Raw genomic sequence first — 6,000 nt, forward strand, 5'->3', positions numbered from 1 at the left:
ATAGGTAAACTGGGATAATACTAAAGAGTTAATCAGGGTGATTTTTCCACAAATTGACATGTATTTTCCTTTCCATGGTAGTAAGATCTTATCTATTTTTGCTAACTTTCTATTAAAATTTATTGAAGTGAGATAATTTATTTCCTTTGGGATATGTATTCCGAGTATATCCACATCACATTCAGACCATTTTATTGGTAAACTACATGGTAATGTAAAAATTGTATTTTTTAGTGATCCAATACGTAATATAGTACATTTGTCATAATTTGGTTTTAATCCAGAGAGGTTAGAAAATGTATCTAGATCCTCTATGAGGCTGTGGAGGGATTCTAGTTGTGTATCTAAAAGAAAACATGAATCATCTGCGTACAATGACATCTTTGTTTTTAAGCCCTGGATTTCTAATCCTCTGATATTATTATTGGATCTGATTTTAATAGCTAACATCTCGATGGCCACAATAAATAGATATGCCGATAGTGGACAACCTTGTTTCACTCCTCTTGACAGTTTAAAACTTTCTGAGAAATAGCCATTATTTACTATTTTACACCTAGGGTTACTATACATGATTTTGACCCATTTTATAAGAGATTCTCCAAAATTGAAATGCTCCAGGCATTTATATATAAATTCCAGTCGAACTTTATCAAATGCCTTTTTCGAAGTCTGCTATGAATAGCAGGCCTGGTTTCCCATATTTTCCATAGTGTTCTATTGTTTCCAATACTTGCCTTATATTATCTCCAATGTATCTTCCATGTAAAAAACCTGTCTGATTAGAATGAATAATATCCGACAATACCTTTTTAATTCTATGCGCTATACATTTTGCTAGGATTTTTGCATCACAACACTGAAGTGTAAGGGGCCTCCAATTTTGTAAATGGACTGGATCTTTATATTTTCCACTTGTATCCTGTTTCAGTAATAATGAGATCTGACCTTCTTCTTGAGTGTCAGATAATCTACCATTTACATAGGAGTGGTTAAAACATGCTAATAACGGTCCTCTTAGTATATCAAAAAAGGTTTGGTATACCTCGATTGGTATGCCATCCAACCCTGGAGTTTTCCCGGACTTAAAGTCTTTAATTGCATCCAGAAGTTCCTCCTCTGTAATTTCACCTTCACATTAGTCTTTCTGTGTGGCTGTTAATTTGACATTATCAATAGAAAAAAAATCTCTACAATTAGCTTCAGTTAGAGGAGATGGAGGCGACTGAAAAGAAAACATATGCTTAAAATACTTTGTTTCTTCCTTCAAAATATCATTAGGTGAATTATGGGTGACTCCGTCAATTGTAACCAGTTTCATTAAGTTATTTTTGGTAGCATTCCTATGTTGAAGATTAAAAAAGAATTTTGTGCATTTTTCCCCATATTTCATCCAGTTTGCTTTATTTTTATAATATATTACACTTGATCTTTCTTGAATAAGTTTTTCCATTTATTTTTGTTTTTCCTCTAATTTATTCTGAGCCTCTATGTTACAGTTTTTATTGCCATCTATCTGTTCTGTTAGACTTTCTATTTCCTTTCTTAGTATAAACTCTTTTGACCTAAATTGTTTTTGTTTTCGAGATGAGTACTGAATTGCATGGCCTCTAAAGGCACATTTAAAGGTGTCCCATACAATAAGGGGATTCGCTGTACCTATGTTATGTTGGAAAAAGTCAGTTATAAATTCCTTTGTTCTAATTATAAATAAATTATCATCTAATAGGCTTTGATTAAATTTCCAATATCCTCGCCAAAACTATAGTTTGTTAACAAGAAATGTGTGGAGTGGTTGAAAACGAGTTTTAATGACTCTAACCTAAGTGTATGTAAACTTTCGACTTCAACTGTATATTCTTAAATTCTATTCCTTACTAGATTTGTGTGTATTGGGTATATGTTGTGAAATTGTTAGATATTACTTGTTAGATATTACTGCACTGTTGAAGCTAGAAGCACAAGCATTTCGCTACACCCGCAATAACATCTGCTAAACACGTGTATGTGACAAATAAAATGTAATTTGATTTGATTTGAGCAACATATGTTAGAGTTGTACAAGTTTTTTCTGACACACCTGGGAATCACATGCTAGTTAAATTCGCTGTTAGACCGAAGAGGAATAGGAGTTCATTTGAATGAATTTGTCCAAGGCTACATGCAACTACGGTCCTTCAGTTGGAGATTTGTAATCTATGCCAAAAAAAATATATATTATCCTGTCTGAGGTCATAAGGTTAATGTTACAATAAGTCAAATTCAAACTATGAATCGTCGATTCAAATTTAATAACTGTAGTAAAGAACAAAATATTTCACTTCTGCCATGAGTAATGTGGTTTTTCAGTGAAGACTAAGCACTTAAATATTAGCAAATTGAATAAATGTTATTTTCTTCAAATCCCTATGAGGAACTAAATGCAGAAAATTAAATTACACACTGTAGGTTTTTGTCTTTATTTCCATAATGTAGCCTTTAATGTAATTGCTTCTCTGAGAGTAGACTTTATATTTACATTTATCATTTGAAATTCAGATGGGTGCATTTGGAAACTTGCTGACAAAATTGAAACATAAAAGTGCAGCACAAGGCTGTTTCACCTCATTTAATTAGAGAGAGAGCAGACACTGAGTGCATAAACCACATAGAGTGGACTCATGGAAGAAAAAGTCATAATCAGCGACTTTTTTCATGGGGAGGGATGTGGAAATTAAAACCAAATAAGCAGCTTAATCTCTATAATGACACTATCTTTTAAGTAGTGGCAAACATCCCATGGTCGTGATCCCGCACAATAGTATTGAATGAACAATGCCTCAACCCTAACACAATATCATGGTAGAATGGTTACTGTGAAGGCTTTCAATTATGATTACACTATAGTTCAGTTACAGTTTATTCATTGATATACATTAGTGCATAATGATAAAGACAACAGCATTTTTACATTTGAAAAGAGATTGCCGTTCTGTAAAATGTTGCAGTACTGACCATTGTTTAAGCTGCTTCACTGATTTATGTCAGTTTAGTCTTGGAAATTTGTCTGAGATTTTTCTCATCAAAACTCAATAGGCCTTCAATTAAACATTCAGTTGTATCCATGGATATTGAGATGAAAGTTGGTATGCATAATCCAATATATCTGCATGCTATTACTGCCAGCTATGGTAAAATCAGTCACAATCAAAATGCACAGCCAGGAACACACGTTTACTTATAGTACCAAATCTAATGGCTTAATAGTGATTTTGTTCTTTATTAATGAGACTTTACCTTAGAGTGTGCCGAGAATTACAGACATCCTGCCCGCCTCTAAATTGAATTGCAGGGTGCTTGGCTTAAGTTACGTTCATTCCCTCCCCAAGACAAGTGGTCCCACTCCAATAGGGTGCAATAACACAGCACATGCCAAAGACAGACAAGCACTTTGCATACTTATCTAATCAGGGGACATGCACTCCAGTTCTCCAGTTCTGCTCTACTGCCTAGTGCACCAATGTCAATTTATAGCACATTCCAAAACCATCTAAGTAATCAGTTAGTACTTGTGCTGTCTAGCTGCACAGGGACACTTTAAGAATGAATCATTTGAGGTCACTATGAATACAATTAAAAGGAGTGAGAACTCATTCTTGAGACATGTTGTTGCACTGATGCATCTATCAGTGGTATGGCTATGCAGTATGCTTAATGTCCTGCTTTTCTTTACAAAGTAAATATACTTTTTCTGCCTGCACACATGCACACAATGGACAATTAACCTCACTAGGAATTGGTCTGTCTTGAACCTTCACTATTTCCACCAGTAAATGTTAACACTGGTCCTTCAACTGCAGGATCAGAGAGCAGTCAATTGTGTTTAATTACAATATCTACTCAATTTGTTTTAAAGAAAACTTGCATTTGCAGAACAACTAAGGACAGACTTCAGTTATCACAGTTAGTGGACGTCTGGTCTACGTATTGCTGAGTTTTTTGTTTCATGTTTGAAACATAACTTCTTGTGATCTGGCTTTTATCCTTTAGATAATTAATTATGACCGAGATTCTATAGTTGACCTTGGGCCCCAACTGTACAGCTATGTGTGCAGTTGGTGGAAATAACCACCATTCTAATGCTGACGTGCATAGAACCTGAACATCTGCCTGGCTTATCAGAGGCCCTCCTTATGAGAGAAAGTAGTACAAAGGACATGATAGTGTTCACTTGTTGAATATCTTCTGGGATAGAAAGTCCCTGCTTTACCTAACACTAACATCCATAATTATGGTCTTGCATCTGCTACAAGACCATGGTGCTTGCCTACGGAGCTGTGAGGGGAACGGCACCTCCTTACCTTCAGGCTCTGATCAGTCCCTACACCCAAACGAGGGCATTGCGTTCTTCCACCTCTGGCCTGCTGGTCCCCCTACCTCTGCGGAAGCACAGTTCCCGCTCAGCCCAGTCAAAACTCTGGCACCCCAATGGTGGAACAAGCTCCCTCACGACGCCAGGACAGCGGAGTCACTGACCACCTTCCGGAGACACTTGAAACCCTAACTCTTTAAGGAATACCTATACTCCAAAAAATTAAGAATAAAAAAATAATAAAATTAAAAAATGACGTAAATGTAATGTAAAACATATTGGACACCGATTGAATGTGTTCAATGACCAAACAGCTTGACCTCATACTTGAGGATTAATCACATTGATGTGACATTTAAGCAAAGAATAAACCAATAAGCGAGACTAATTGGGTAAAAGAAATCGACATGTTAACATACAGTATATGGGAGTGGAGGTCTTTGGATGGGCACTGTAGGCGATTTGGGCATAATTGGGAGGAGTAGGTGGTCCTCTGTAGGTCAATTGGTAGAGCATGGCGCTTGTAACGCCAGGGTAGTGGGTTTGATCCCCGGGACCACCCATACGTAAAAATGTATGCACACATGACTGTAAATCGCTTTGGATAAAAGTGTCTGCTAAATGGCATATTATTCTTATTATTATTATTAGGTCTGTCTGAATCCATCGGCCAGCAGCTGGGTGGTGAAGGAAGAGGTAGAGCTCACAGTGTCAGAGAGAAGTGCTGAGGAGAGTCCCAGGGTCCCCTGGGACATAATTAGGTCTGAAAGGGCTAATCATCTGATGTAAAATACAACCTTTCTTCCTGTAATACCACGTTAACTCCCCTAGCTACATGGAAACAAGGATCACTCAGTCCCACTCAGTCCCAATAATCATTTTGTTTTGAGTCGAATGGGTCTAAAAGGCAGTGTAAGAACATCCATACCTGTTTATCTCAATAAATTATTTTGTTACCCTGCATCACTCTATAAATGTTGTCACATTAAAGTTTTTTGAAATTGGTTACAATGCTCGCACCGGAGTGAAAATGTCAACGTGAAAAAGTTGGGATTATGCAGGTCATTCTACTAGTATGAGTAGAGGGATATATTTGGATATTCTAAACTTGTGCGTAAGTGCAGTGGATAAACATTCTGAAAATTAGCCCACTGCTGAGGTAACAGCCTGGGTTTAAACTGAAATTCTCATGCAGTTTCACAGACTCTGTCAGTGTCTGTTTACGTTGTAGGAAACCTCCCTGATATCTTTCAGTCTAATTAGCTTGGCTTGCGAGCTTGTTCTGAATGCATTTGGACTGAGATCTGACACAGTTCTATTTGAGTAGTCCCTCTGCTCCCATTGAAAAGGAAGTATCAACCAATCAGCTCACAGGGGTGTCTTTGGTAAACCTCCCACTGGACATCCCACTTAAAAATGGATTTACTTTGAGGGTGAATTCAGTTGATAACCTTGATCTTCATCTACACACATTGTTTTAAGGGAAATAAAGCTTTCAAGTTGTCAGAATGACCTGTCATGTGATGTAAGAGGTACTATATTAGTATAGGTAAGACTTATCCCTTAATGATGTCACTTAAATGTACTTTAATCAGTGTAGATGAAGGGGAGCAGACAGGTTAAAGAAGGATTTTTAAGCCTTGAGACAA

Source organism: Coregonus clupeaformis, chromosome 15 (assembly GCF_020615455.1).
Source record: "Coregonus clupeaformis isolate EN_2021a chromosome 15, ASM2061545v1, whole genome shotgun sequence".
Lineage (NCBI taxonomy): Eukaryota > Metazoa > Chordata > Actinopteri > Salmoniformes > Salmonidae > Coregonus > Coregonus clupeaformis.